General features: G+C 55.9%; 1 long non-coding RNA gene and 1 pseudogene across 8 annotated transcripts in view; one reads left to right on the top strand and one right to left on the bottom strand.

The window, feature by feature from the left end:
* The window catches only part of LOC309623775, a 103,380-nt gene that overhangs the window by 81,547 nt on the left and 7,649 nt on the right, over positions 1–14,184 (top strand). For 4 of the 7 annotated variants that reach the window (XR_014241619.1, XR_014241620.1, XR_014241621.1 and 1 more), the window contains 3 exons: positions 428–557; positions 922–1,053; positions 1,894–2,115. This is a non-coding gene — a long non-coding RNA (uncharacterized lncRNA). Of the gene's footprint in view, positions 1–427; positions 558–921; positions 1,092–1,893; positions 2,116–14,184 lie in introns of all 7 variants that reach the window. The other 3 variants (XR_014241617.1, XR_014241618.1, XR_014241622.1) reach the window with 2 other exon arrangements.
* LOC309623087 (dipeptidase 2-like) lies at positions 5,868–7,666 on the bottom strand (annotated as a pseudogene). The gene is made up of 5 exons: positions 7,619–7,666; positions 7,261–7,363; positions 6,894–7,080; positions 6,524–6,593; positions 5,868–6,403 (listed from the first exon to the last, which is right to left on the bottom strand). The product of its transcript is annotated as a dipeptidase 2-like (transcript).

The raw sequence follows: 14,184 nt of genomic DNA, 5'->3' as shown, positions 1-14,184 counted from the left end.
CATCCACCCCTGTAGGCAGTCTGAGGCAGATGCCTCTCACTGGTCTACCAGAAGGCCAATGACTTGAACCATATTAGTTTATTTCCTTGTATAATTATCTTCACTGAATTGCATTTTAGGAATCATGCCCTTGGCTTTCATTAAACATCCTTGAAACAGTCATGCAAAGTTCACTGCTGCATTTGCACGAGAACTACTGTTGCAGACACGACCTATACGCTTCTGGAAAAGACTTCCTGAGTGCTTTTGTGAAGCACACGTCTGCGGGATATTAATAAAAATTTCATTATGGGAAAAGTTGAGTGAGTTTGGAAAAAAACCCAGGTGTCTTTCTTAAAGGTTATCTAAGAGGCTTTACTAACAAAAAGTACAGTGGGTCCTTAGAAAGAGGATAAACTGCGAGATTTCCCATTTTGTCGACCCTTAGAATCCTGTTTTGGTGGTGCAGCTCTTGGGATCAGTGCTCTGAGCACCCAGCAGAAGAGGCTCTGAATGCTTCGGGCTCAGTTAGTCAAGCACCGTGAGCTGCAACAGGGAACATACAGACAGGAGGCCAGGTAAGCAAGTGACAGGGGAGCCTGCAGGGGGATGAGCAGCGAATGGGCAGCTGGCTCTTCCGTGCACAGCGATCCTGGGTGCCTGGGGTCCCAAGAGGCTTTGCAACGTCCTGGCTGCATCAGATATTAACTTTGCTATTCATGGAGTTAGGGGTCCTAGCCTCAAATATATCCCTCAGTGACCCTCCTGTACAACAACACACAGAGTTAAAAGATTTTAAAAAATAATCCATTGTTAGGAAAAGGACACAGAGACATGTGCTGTGTTTACAGTTTCATGGGCGAGATGGGGAGGAATGCCACTCGCTCCGACAGCTCACTACCTAGGAAGACCACTGAGAGTCTCTCCCCTCCTCTCCCGCAGCTGGAGTCTCTCTCTTTCACTTCCTGACGTGTACACCCCGTCAACCCTCAAATTTCAGCCTCCGAAGCTCCGAGAAAGCCCCTTGGGGAATACTCTGCTCCTCCCTTTCACTGGGCAGAGCGACCAGCACAGGTGTGTGTGCAGACTGCCTGCCCTCCTATCCATGCAAGGTGCATTATTTAGAGGCTAATGATTTCATTGTAAAGTGGGAAGTGAAATATGTTTCGCTAAAGCTTCCAAAGCGAGGGAGGAAGGAGGGAGGAAGAGGGTAGGTCAATGGGTAAATATGATTGCCTGATGGTCTGGGTCCAGCCATCTTCCTAAGGCTGTATCTTTAACTGGGAGGTACAGCAAGATGATCGATAGCACAAGCAACCTTAGGAGAACCACACCGGCCAGCCCGGATCAGCAGAGTCTGTGTGGTGAGATTTAAGGGGGTGCTTAGTTGGCCCTCCAGCTGTAAGTGTTTGCCAGATGACTTGTAACTTCACCACTGGAGCCAAATTCCTTTGACTCTTAGGGCTCTTTCTGCATTCAAGAGCCCTTGGAAATGAGAAATCCCTGAAATGGGTTGTCGCCTGCTGTCAGCTAACCCTGACGCTCAGGAGTAGAGTTGGGAGTAACGGGACGCCGTGTACCCGGGGTCCTTCCTGGGCGTGTGTAACTCTGAGGCTAAGACAGTGAGACTGGCAGTTTAAGAAGCACCTCCAGGACCATGTCGCCTACTGGCAGGCGGAGTAAGGACCCTGCAAGGTGGACAGACATACCTCTTATCATTTGAGGGTTTGAGAGAAGAGGCACCGGGAGTTTAGCCTGAGCCCTTCCCACAGGTCTAGAGGTGGGAAGAGAGAGGGATGGGCTTTGACCCTGGGCGGCTCCTCCCTCCAGGCCAAGACCCTGGAGGAGGTTGAGTTTGTATCTTCAGAGGGGATGGGGTGCCCAGGCAGGTGACTGAAGACTTTATCTCCGAAGGACCCAGCATTAGAGAGCTGAACAGCCCCAGACCCCGCGGGCCGGGAGAGCTTCTGGGCATCCTTCCGTGGGGTCCCATCACCTCCCTGCTGGAGGCAGACTGGGTACCAGGACCCTGCGGTGAAGCCGACTGGGGAGCAGCTTCCTCCAGCCTCTCCAAGCACAGACGTCAGCGGCGAGGCTCAGACTTGGTGGCTGTGCTCTGTCTCTGCACAGGCTTGTGTACGCGCAGCGGGGGACCCACGCAGGGGACCGGGGTGGGGAAGCACACAGGAGGCAAGTGCAGAGTGGCGGCAAGTGGCGGTGGTGATGCTGGGGCAGTGCGAGCGGACAGCGGCTCTCCTGGAGGCTCCACCCCTCGGCGGGCTGGCGTGGGACCTGGGAACGGACAGTGCACGTGGAGGGGCAGCTACTCAGGGCTGCCCTGCCGGGGGGGGGGGGGGGGCGGGCGGTGCTGTCAGGCGGGGGCTGCCTTCAGGGTGGAGTTGTAGCAGAGAAGTGGGGTCACCCCTCTTGGAAGCTTTGAGAATGCGTATGAGGAGGGAGCTGCGAACGGAATCCGGAAAAGGTAAGGAGTGCCAGCTTGGTGGAGTTGGGTGCTGGCAGGACTGGCCTTGGAGTCATGGGAGCGTTCCCAGGAACATCCAGGGGATCGCCACCGGGGCCCCAGTGGTCCCACAGGCCTCCTGAGGCTGGCTGTGCTGTGCTGAAGCCCACATCAAGGGCCCTGGGGATGGCAGCAGAGGCCAGCAGGGTTGAGGGTCCCCCGCACCCACCTCATCTCTGCAGGGACCACAGAACTGCACGCACCGTGGGTGTTCTTCACCTGCTCACAAAAGAGCCGGGTCATTGCATGCAGCAGGAAAGGCTTGACGGGGGGTGACAGGAGGAAGGGCAGGAGCAGAGATTTTCCATCTTGATGGTTTTGTTCAAGGCCAGCCCAGAAGCAGCTGACGTTGGCTTCATTTATCCAAAGGGCACGGCGAGTGACCCTCTACAACCCAGGGATCCTGAAATATTTAGAAGCTCTAATGTTTGGGTGGGAAGAGAACCTCTTTTGGATGAGAAGCTCAATTATTGAGGAAGGGAGAGCTCCCGTTGTCTGGGGCGTAGGGGGGGCACCTTCCTGCTGCGTTGGCGGGGTGCCGGGCGCGGGGCACCCTGCCTGGGACACTTGCCCTGCTCTGTGGGTGAGGCCTCTCCCACAGTGCTGGGCTCTGGGGGACTTTTCTCGTGGCCAAACTCTTCGGGAAAGTGACACAACGGCCTGTTTCTTCCAACAGCACCTCTGATTCAGCCTAGGGTATGGTTCGAGGTTGCATCTCTTGTAAACCCCCCTTCAGCTGCTGTCAAGGGCTGGCACCGGAGTTCTTGAATTTAGGCTGATGTGGGTCCTGCTAGAGCCTGCTGTCCTCTGCACATGTCAACAAATGTGTATGCAGGTGTGGACCAGCTGGATCTCTCTCCTTCTCTGGAAAGCGTGGTTTTCAGCAGCGTCAGGCTGGGAAGACAGACATTTTTTCATGAACCCTGAAGTCCTGTGCAGGCAGTTGTCACACAGTGTTCCACCAGCGGCCCACGGCCGGCACAGAACACTGCAAAGCTCCATCTAGCACAAGTGACCACGGGGAACGGGTTGAGAATCCTGCTGCATTGTACACGTCTCCTAAGGGAAGAACATCAAGAAAGATGAGCTCGCCGCGGAATTGGCGAACTGTGTGGAAGGGGCGGGATCTGTAGAGCTCAGCAGCGGCGAGCTCCTGTCATGGCTTGGCCAGTTCGGGTCTCCCCCTGTCACTTATGAGGGTGCGGCGATGTTTTCCCAGATGTGGTCCCCGTGTACAAAACAAAGAATCGCTTTGCACAAAGCCAGAAGGGATACATTGAAAGAATTATCAGAAGAGAATAATACATAGGAAATGTTTGTGCTCGCATGCAAGGAAACTTTGTGGGGTATCTGTGGCTGCCAAAGTGACATCTGGCAGGATTAACTGGATCACCAGAGCCAAACAATGAGGACTGGGAAGGCAGCAAAAACTGTGAGGCCTGGGCCCATGTGGGGGCAAGATTTTGAGAATGACCACTTAGGTGACAAAATGGGATTCCCACGAACCGCAGCTCTGGTTAGTTTCTGGTCTGGAGCCAGATCCTCTCTCTGATGCAGACGTGGGAGGACGGAGCGGCAAGAGCTGCCCAGCTGCTCATCTGGGAAGTCATCCTCCAAGGGACTCTGTCCCTCGTTCTCCTCCCGTACCTGGAGGCGGCAGTCAGCGGGCAGCACCTCTCACAGCACCCCCACGTACACCTGCTCAGACCACCTGCTCAGAGCTACTCTTTTGCCCAGCCCAGCATACCTGTTCCACCTGTCTGAAGACCCGCCGCACGTTTCCTCGAAGCACACCCCAGAGCTCTTCGTCACTCCAGCCACGCCTCAGCAACTCCTCTATCAGTACCGGGTATATGGACACGTCCTCCAGCCCCTGTGGGAACCTGTGTGGCCGCCAGCCAGCCAGCTATTGGGCCTCAGACCTGTTCCCTGGTCCTGAGTCAGAACCAGAGCCCTATGTGTCCAGGGTCCACTGAACCCCAGCCCTGGTCAGATATGGAAAATGGAGACTTGGAGAGAGTAAATGATTCACTCCTGCTCTTCATCCTTCAAAGGAAGGCCCCAAGAGCGCCTCGACTATTCGTCAAAACTCATTGAATTGTACTGTTAAGATCTATGCCTTTCACTGAATGCAATTTTTGCCTCCATTTATAAAGAGAAGAAAAGCTTTTTAAGAACTGGGTTGACCCCCCTGCATGCACAGACCCAGCTGCAGGCAGAGACGATGGTCAGCCCAGCCCAGACCTTGCGAAGAGTCTGCTCAGAGGCCGTGGGTCTGCTGGCACTGGATGGGCGCAGATGCTGGGCAGATGAGCTCTGTGTGGTGTTTTAGACAAATATGATGACCTAGAGTAGGGCCAAGCAGACAGGAGAGCCCAGGAAGCAGACCCTGGGAGAGGGGAGATACCAGTTGGGCCAGCACACCTGAGGCTATGGTCAAGGCCATGAGGACCACAGTGTGGTGGGCACGGTGGCTGTGAAAGCCCCACTGCTGCCCAGCCAGCCCGAGACAAGCCATGGGGAAGCACTCACCGGCCAGCCCCGTCATAATCTCCGCCAATCCCGATGAACTTGCATCCAGTGACTGCCCTGATGTGGTCGAAGTGATCTGAAGAATGGGAAGTCAGCAGTGTGGGGCTTCCAGGGCAGGGGTGGGGGTGATGACTGGCCTCTGTTGATTCCCCTTTTTGCAGCCTGTAGGCCAAACAGTCCAGTTCCTTCGTGGCCTGGCACCGAGAGTACCAACTCGAGGGCCCTGAGGTTTGATCTGAAGTGATCCCAGCTGGCTCTAGACTGGACTTCAGATTTGGAGTGGACCCCAGAGCCCCCTGTTTGGGCCATTTCCCACCCACGATTCACCCTGCCTCCCAGTCTCCTTGAGAACCTGTGGGGGCTCCTTTCCCCGGGTGTGGAGGATGAGAGAGGAACAAGAGTACAACTGATGAAGACCCCAGAGACCTAAGGAGCTGTCCAGTCCCTTGGCCAGAGGTAGGGGCAGTGCGCTTTAGGAGCCCCTGCAGAGGCACAGATGGGCAGCACCCGGGCTCTGTGTCTGACAGCCTCCCTGCTACCCATCAGTACCGCAGTTTTGATTCCGTGGCTCCAGTTCCACATGGCACCAAGGTGCTGTGTACCGTCCGTTACTGGGTTTTTGGGAGCTGTACCTATTGCCAACAGGAGGGTCAAGCCACTGGGGCTCTTCTGAAGTCCTCCCCAAGTTTGGACCCAGCTTCAGCTCCAAATCAGAGTTTTCAGAGAGCCCAGGGTGAGGCTCACCTGCCACAGTAGGCACGTTGGCTAACGGGTTGCACTGCAGCACCCGCACGGACAAGGGCACCATCGCGATGCCACCGTTCTTCTTCTGCAGGGGCGGACCGGTGGACAGTCAGCTTGGCCCCCAGCACAGCCAGCTGCCTGTTCACTCTCTCGGCCCCTGTGAGGAAGGTGTTGAGGTCAGAGTCGTCTCCTCTCTGGGTTTGTGTGAATGGAGGAGCCGCAGCCCTGGTCTGGGTGGTGTCTTGGCCCTGGGTTTCCGGGTGTGGTGGAGTATCTTACCACCTAGACCCCCACCTAGGGCTCAAGAGTTCAGGGGCTGTGGACCGTGGGTTTTGGGGGCAGAAGATACTTAACCTGGGGTTTGAGGAAATTGAGGGAGAAGAGGCTCGGGTTCAAGGGCTCCCGGTTTGAACCTCTTGCTTTAGGTTTGAGGGCCAGGGCAGTCTCTCACCAGAAGCTGCAGGATATCATCAGGATCATTCCGAGTGTTCTTGCACACACCCCGGGCAGCTGAGTGGGAGAAGATGACAGGTGCCTGTGACACTTCTAGGGCTCGCCGTGCCACAGCATCGAGACATGGGACAAGTCCACCATCATGCCCAGGCGGTTCATTTCTGCCACCACCTTCTGCAGGGACAGGATGGGGAGAGGGCATCAGGGCTGCATTTACCTTGTGTGCATTTATCTGGAGGGAACAGGCGGGGCTGTACATTCATGTGGGGCAGGGTATGGAACCCGGGTCCTTACCTCGCCCAAGCCGGTCAGCCGACTGACATTGCTGTAGAAGGGGTGGATCCCCTTTGCTGAGCTCTGTGCCCTGCAGGATGGCCAGGAGGCAGTCTGACTGGTGGCCATGACTTGGCTACAAGAGCCTAGAAAGAGGTTCTGTCGAACCGTCTACACCTGCAACTCCCTGGTGCAAGAGGAGGGACCCAAACTGGGCTGTGCCTGGCAGTAGGAGGGCCCTTCTGGGGATTCAGTCTTGTTCTGCGAACCTCCATTCCCCTCCCCACCCCAGGTTCAGGGCGGATCCCAGGGGTAAACTTGCTTTGGGCCCCAGCGTGATCTTGGGCAGATCCCTGCCTCACTGGGCCCTTACCATCTGCACTGCGCTCACCAGGGCGTGTTGCAGGTGTGGGTGAGTGTCACGTAGCGCACACCCAGCGCATAGAAGGTACGCAAGATGGAGAGGCTACTGTCCAGTGAGTGGCCGCCCTCCACACCAATGAGGCAAGCCAACTTCCGGGTATTGTTGAGAGCTGGGGGCAGGTAGGTCAGATGATCATTTTCAGAGGCAGGGGTAGCTTACTGAAGTCCCTAGCACCTACCACCACCAGTCTGTTTACCTTTTTTTTTTTTTTTTTTTTGGTCGTGCCGCGCAGCATGAGGGCTCTTAGTTCCCCCACCGGGGATCAAACCCGAGCCCCCTGCAGTGGAAGCGTAGAGTCTTAACGTCTGGACTACCAGGGAAGTCCCCCGTCTACCTTTAAGTGAGGTCACAAGCTCCAGCTCAGAATAGGAGGCACACATGAGGCGGATGAGGTCAGTTTGATCCGGGGTGAGGCACACAGCATCCCGTTCGTGGGTCTGGCATGGGGCGTAGGCTGACCAGAACTGAGGGAAGGCCAGGGCTCGGTTTGGGCTTTGGAACTCCTTGGGCTTCTCATAGCCTCCTCAGCTGGCACAGCACTCACTGTGCCCAGAAGTCACATGGAATGCGTTGCTTTTTCTGTGGTACTCGGATGCCCGTCAGGTTGGCTCACTGTGACCCCTGTAGCCCCCAGCATCCATGGCATGGCACTTTCTAGGCCACTATGGTAACTTAGTTCCAGTGTGACTCACCTGTGGTCTCTGAGGCCCCCAAACTGCCCCACATTCCCCAGCAGCCATGGTGGCACCTTGTGTGTCCCTTTGGTACCTGGGCACCCACGAGACCGTCTTTCAGCCTGTCCAAGCTGGTCTGGCCATGGCTGAAATTGCACAGATTAACATCCTGGAGCCCATTGTGGTAAAACTGCCTCAGGACCCAGGGGCATGTCGTTGTGGCTGGAGGGAGGTCAAGGCAAATGGGTGGGCTCCTTAGGTCTTGGGATCAGGCAGGACACATTGCCTGGCCTGGGCCAGCCGGGGGGTCCCCCACCTCACACTGTCACACAGACTATACTAGGAGCAGCTGAGGCCTGGGCTGAGGGGTTCCCACCAGGGAGGGGATGACAGAGAAGGGGAAGGGCATCCATAGATGATGGAGAGGACATCCAGGGGTGGTGTGAGGAAGCCTCCCCACTAGCTCTGCATGCTCCGGACCTCCTCCCCTGCCCAGGGCCAGGCTAGGCCCCCACCGGCCCCCACCAGCCCGCACACACTGCAGCCCCCCGTCCACAAGCGGGAAGTCCCGCCTCAGGGCCCGCGTGCGCTCCCGCGGACTCGGGGTGCTGGAGGTGCCCGGCGTGGTCTGGACGCGGGTTCCCGGCCGCAGCAGCAGACGCAGCAGCAGCAGCAGCAGCAGACACAGCAGAGGCCGCTGGCTGAGTGCGCGGGGACCTTCGAGGCCCCCGGGCCGCAAGCTGCGCAGGGCCAGGCGGGTGGGCAGAGGCGGGTGTGGGAGGGGCGGGCGATGGGGTTGTGCCCGTCCACACAGGCCACCCAGCGGCGCGGCCTCGCGAGGGGGGCGGGGTGAGGGAGGGGATACAGAGTCACAGGGCCCTGCGAGCCGTGTGCGAGAGCCGCGATCCGCGAAGCCCGGCAGCCCCGGGGCGGCACTGCCCTCCCGCCCCCTGCTCCGAGGCAGCTCCCGCGGGCTAAGCTGGCCTCTGCTGAGAGCCCACTCGCCTCCCGTCGCGGCTTCCCTCCGCCCCTGCGCCTCTTCCCACTCCCACTGCTCCGAGGGGGCGCCCTAGGCTGCTCTCCCCCGCCTCTAACCTTCCTGGCCAAGCTGGGCCGCTTCTCTCAGAGGGCCACCTTCAGCCCGAGGCCTCCCGGGAGCACACCGCGTCCCCATCTGCCTGCAGCCGGCCCCGCCCACTCCGAGGGCTGCGTGCCAGTGTCTCTGCGGCCACAGGTGCTCTGGGCTCCCGGTTTCCCGGTACGGGGCCATGTGGGCTGGTGTGGGGGAAGAGAGAGTTTCTGGAAATGGGGGGGGAACCTTGTGAGCTCTGGATTCAGGAAGGGGCCCTCTGCCCCCGACCTTCTCTCTCCACCTACTTGACTCCCCAACCTGCATGACCATTCTCTGGGGACTTCAACCAGCACCCGGGAACTCTCAGGAACCCCCCCCACACACACACTTCTGGCAGCCAGCCTCAGGAAAGAGCGCCCTCAGGAGCTGCTACACCTCCCCAGGGCCTGAAGAGAGGGACTTTTGGGAGGTGAACTGAACACCTTCTGGGGAGAGTCAACGACCCTTTTCCTCAGCAGAGCAGGAACCCAGTCAGTAGGCTATTTGAGTGGAAGGAAATGAAGTCATTTCCATGGCAGCAGAGCCCCCATCGCAGCAACCTTCCTCCCAGGGCTGCTGGCCGACCTTCTGGCCAGGATCCCTCCTACCTCAGCGTGGAAGGCCTGGCCTCGTGAAGAAGTATAGGTTCTGAGAAAAGACCTGGCACCTGGGTTCTGCTGCTACACTTGCCTTATCTCGAGGCCCTTGTGACTCTAGCTTTCCCAGAAACCTCAAGGGCTAAGTGCCTGTGCTTGCTCAGAGGCCGCACGCCACTCCCCATTTCCAGCCTCAGGCCCTCCCCCTAGCTGCCTCCTCTGGGGACCCCCTCCCTCCAACACACACACACACACACACACACACACACACACACACACACACACACACACAGAGGGGATGTGCCTTCTCACAGAAGCTCAACCACTGAGATGCTTTAGGGACTGTGCCCAAACTCCTTCATCCCCAGCCTCTCCAGTTTTTGCTCTGATCCCTGGCACCCCCTGGAGCTGTTCCGCCTTTGGAACCTTTCCTGGGTAGCAGGAGTGCCTAGCACAGGGGTAGTGACCTAAGTGTGAGCACTGGCGACCCTAGAAGTCTGTTACAGAAAAACATTGAGCAGTAAGGGACCCCCCTGGGGACAGAAAGGGCTGGGAATAAAGGAGCATGTGAACCTCGGGGCAGGGTGCGTGCTGCTTGACTCTCCATCCTGTTCTTGCTTCAGGGAGCAGGTCTTCCTGGGTCTCTCTATCCTGCCTCCTGAGACCCCAGGCAGGAGGCTCTTTGGGAAGCCACAGATTGCTGCTTTCAGTTTCAAAAAACCCAGCTCCCCCCTGGTTTGTGGTGGTGGCCGCTGACACTGGCTCAGAGCAGGAGCCCATGTGGTAGCCTGCTAAGGCTTCTCTGCACCCTGTCTCTGCTCCTGCATTCTTCTCGGCTCGCAGAGTGCAGACTTTTCTGTCTTCAGCTGACAAAGGGGCCCCTGAGGATTGAGCAGAGGAACGTCACGTTTTCTTCCAGGCCAGCTTCAGCCCTGGGATGTTCAGGGCAGACTGTCATTTCAAACCTCAGTTTCTGAGGCTCCTTGCTTTTGGCCATTTAGTGTGGCAGGAGGCTCCTGGCTGAGGAAGGCTCAAACAGAACGACGCAGGTTGTGATCTGTGGCAGTGGGCAGTGGGGGGACGGGGTGGGTCACTGCAGGAAGAGGCATTCGCTGCCTTAGGCAGTTAAACCATTGCCCTCTCTTCAGAGTGCCTCAGCCAGCAAGATGCTGTGGGGTCTACCTCCTGGCACCATGCTCCAATCGCCGGATTTTGGGTCTGGGGCAACCCAGGTCTTCGTCTGACTCTTCCGGAGCGCGCTTTCTCTTGGGAGCATGTCTAGGGACTGGCTTCTCTGCTTCCACCTTTGCTGGCGTGGCCAAAGGAACTGCTGCTGCAAAGAAAATCAGAACTGATCAGTCACTTCTGCTGTACACAGTCTCCTGCCAGAATTTCCCTCTCTCATGTCTCTCCCAGTTTCTGGCTGAAGACCTTTAATCGACTTGACATCCAAAACACAGCCTTGGCCCATCACCTCTATGAGTCCCTAGAGAAGGGACACTGGCTGCAAAAGCAATTCCTAGAGCCTATGGCTGCAGCACATGAGGAAGTCTCTTCACCGTTTCCAGGGTAAACAGTAGAACCCGAAAGTCATTGCAACCATGAGCCTCTCCATCTCTCCCTTCCACAACAGAGAAAACATTTCTTGCAGTCTGTCACTTCTGAGGCTTTAATGGAAATGTCTTTCAAGTTTTGGAAAAAAATAATCTAATATAAATTGGTGAAGAACCCCTCCCACCTTGGCAACCCCTCTTGGGCCCCATTTATACTGCCTGTTTCCACCACACTGAACTCTAGCCCTCTGATACTTTTATGTAGATTAGAACAAGGCCGAATACTGAGGCAGAGTGATCAGGAGACTGAGAACCGCGTTCTGGGTACCAAGTCTAGGCTCACATCAACCCAGCCTCCTGGGACACCATCTCCTCAGCCCTCCAGTCTCATTAGCACTTCGACAGCCCTCTTGGTTCTTCCGGTCTTCCCATCAATATGGCACCACCCTCTCCCCTAGAAGTAAAAATCATTATAATTCTCCCTCTCTCCACCGTGAAAGGATGAGATAAAGGCTCAGCAGCAGCCCCCGTGAAACACATGGTCACCACTGTGAAGAGGTGTTACTAAGACGATTTGGTCCGACTCAGAGAAGGAAAGAGACAACTCTGCCCTTAGGCTGATCAGGCCCACAGGAGGGAACCACACTGGGGGCAGCCTTTGAGAGAGTGGCAATGCGAGAGAACCTTCTTTAGGAGGGGACTCGCTGTTGCCGACCTTGAGAAAGTAAGGATGGGACATTGGTTTACTGGGGCTGTTGCAGAGGGGATGTGCCCAGAGGTTGGGCCACCCTGCTTGAGAATCAAAGCACCTTCTAGTCCGAAGCTGCTTGAATGCTCCAATCGCCGGATTTTGGGTCTGGGGCAACCCAGGTCTTCGTCTGACTCTTCCAGAGCGCGCTTTCTCTTGGGAGCACGTCTGGGGACTGGCTTCTCTGCTTCCATCGTTGCTGGCGTGGCCAAAGGAACATCCCCGTAGGCCCGGTAGCCACCAACCAGGCAGTATGTCTCCCCATGCCAGCCCAACTGCGTTTCTCCACACCCTCGGTAGGGGACATGGTACTGACCAGGGGTAGGAGGAGAAACGGGAGCCACTGCTGCTGCAAAGAAAATCAGAACTGATCAGTCACTTCTGCTGTACACAGTCTCCTGCCAGAATTTCCCTCTCTCATGTCTCTCCCAGTTTCTGGCTGAAGACCTTTAATCGACTTGACATCCAAAACACAGCCTTGGCCCATCACCTCTATGAGTCCCTAGAGAAGGGACACTGGCTGCAAAAGCAATTCCTAGAGCCTACGGCTGCAGCACATGAGCAAGTCTCTTCACCGTTTCCAGGGAAAACAGTAGAACCCGAAAGTCATTGCAATCATGAGCCTCTCCATCTCTCCCTTCCACAACAGAGAAAACATTTCTTGCAGTCTGTCACTTCTGAGGCTTTAATGGAAATGTCTTTCAGGTTTTGGAAAAAAATAATCTAATGTAAATTGGTGAAGAACCCCTCCCACCTTGGCAACCCCTCTTGGGCCCCATTTATACTGCCTGTTTCCACCACACTGAACTCTAGCCCTCTGATACTTTTATGTAGATTAGAACAAGGCCAAGTACTGAGGCAGAGTGATCAGGAGACTGAGAACCGCGTTCTGGGTACCAAGTCTAGGCTCACATCAACCCAGCCTCCTGGGACACCATCTCCTCAGCCCCCCAGTCTCATTAGCACTTCAACATCCCTCTTGGTGCTTCCAGTCTTCCCATCAATATGGCACCACCCTCTCCCCTAGTACTCAGCAGCTCAGGATGGGATGTGTCTGAGGGCACCGATATAGATGTCTCCATGACAGCACAGAGGTGCCTGGGTTTGAAGGTGTGTTTCAGGAGTGGCCCTCTTCCTCAAACTGCTCCATTTACCATTTGCCAACAAAAATGCACTTGTCTTTTGCTAAGAGGCCAATCAGGAAAGGGTCTGAATGGAAGCATCCTGTAGCCCAAAGGGGAAGCTACATTTATAAAGATCAGGACCATCCTGCACACTTGTCCAGGGATGACCTTTCACTTGTCCTCAGCAGTGAGCACTGTGGGTCCCTGAAGGTGTCCCAGGTCACTGGTATTACTTACAGCTGGGAACGCGCTCAGGTATACGTAGTGGGCAAACCCCACAGGAACATGAGGCAGCCAGGTGAGATTGTGTGTACACCATGCCTCCGGGCGGTCTCGGTGTACCTGCCGCACTGCCCACCCATGGAACAGAGCACAGGTCTGAGTTAATATAGACGATCCAGTCACACATTCTCACTCAGACAACCAAAGAGATCGGTATCTGGTGGAGAACTGTCAGGGAAGTTTCTCTGAGGGCAGCACGTTGGCAGTTACGCGGCCATGGAAACTGTTAGAAGGCCGGTGAGGTCATCACTACCCAGTGAGGTCATGATAAGGAACGTGTGACTTGGGGGTCAGGCTTCAGGAGGAGGGGCAGTTTTGTGGAGGAGATCGGGGGGAGGCAGAGGTACTCTACCTGGCCCCTCACACCTGGGCCTCCCCACCCATGCCCTAGTCTAGCAGACACCCCACGTGGGGCGTGCCGGTGGGCTGGCACAGCCCCAGGGGCCCCAGGAGGGCAAGAGAGACCCACTTTCTGAGATTGCCAGTGACACACCCATAGTCCGGATATTATCCGTAACGATTACTAAGGTTGTTTATCTCCCTCCACTTTTACTAAGAAAAGGAGTAATTGAAGACTCTAAGTCATTTTTACTGAGGTTCTTTGTTTTTTTTTTTTCTTCAAAATACTAAATGTAAAGTCTGCAGGGCGTATATAGGTGTTCAAATTTTTTCCAGATTTTATGTTTTTGGTGTTTTGTAAAAAATTTTTATTATTTATTTATTATGTTTATTTTTGGCTGTGTTGGGTCTTCGTTTCTGTGTGAGGGCTTTCTCCAGTTGCGGCGAGTGGGGGCCACTCTTCATCGCGGTGCGCGGGCCTCTCACTATCGCGGCCTCTCTTGTTGCGGAGCAGAGGCTCCAGACGCTCAGGCTCAGTAGTTGTGGCTCACGGGCCCAGTTGCTCCGCGGCATGTGGGATCTTCCCAGACCAGGGCTCGAACCCGTGTCCCCTGCATTGGCAGGCAGATTCTCAACCACTGCGCCACCAGGGAAGCCCCTTTACTGAGGTTCTTAATACCTTCCTCACAAGGGTGGACAAAACTCTCAGCTTTTTGTATTGAGTGCAGATGTCTCTATTCTTGCCCATTTCAGAGTCCTCCTCACTCAAAATCTAGGTTTTGTCGATCTTTAGTACCCTGTCTCTCATCTTATCTCAGATTATTCTGTGGT

This window comes from Balaenoptera borealis (assembly GCF_965194805.1).
Source record: "Balaenoptera borealis genome assembly, chromosome: 2".
In the NCBI taxonomy this organism is placed as follows: Eukaryota; Metazoa; Chordata; class Mammalia; order Artiodactyla; family Balaenopteridae; genus Balaenoptera; species Balaenoptera borealis.
Note: the sequence above shows the minus strand (reverse complement) of the source record. Positions and strands in the feature narration are given on the sequence as shown.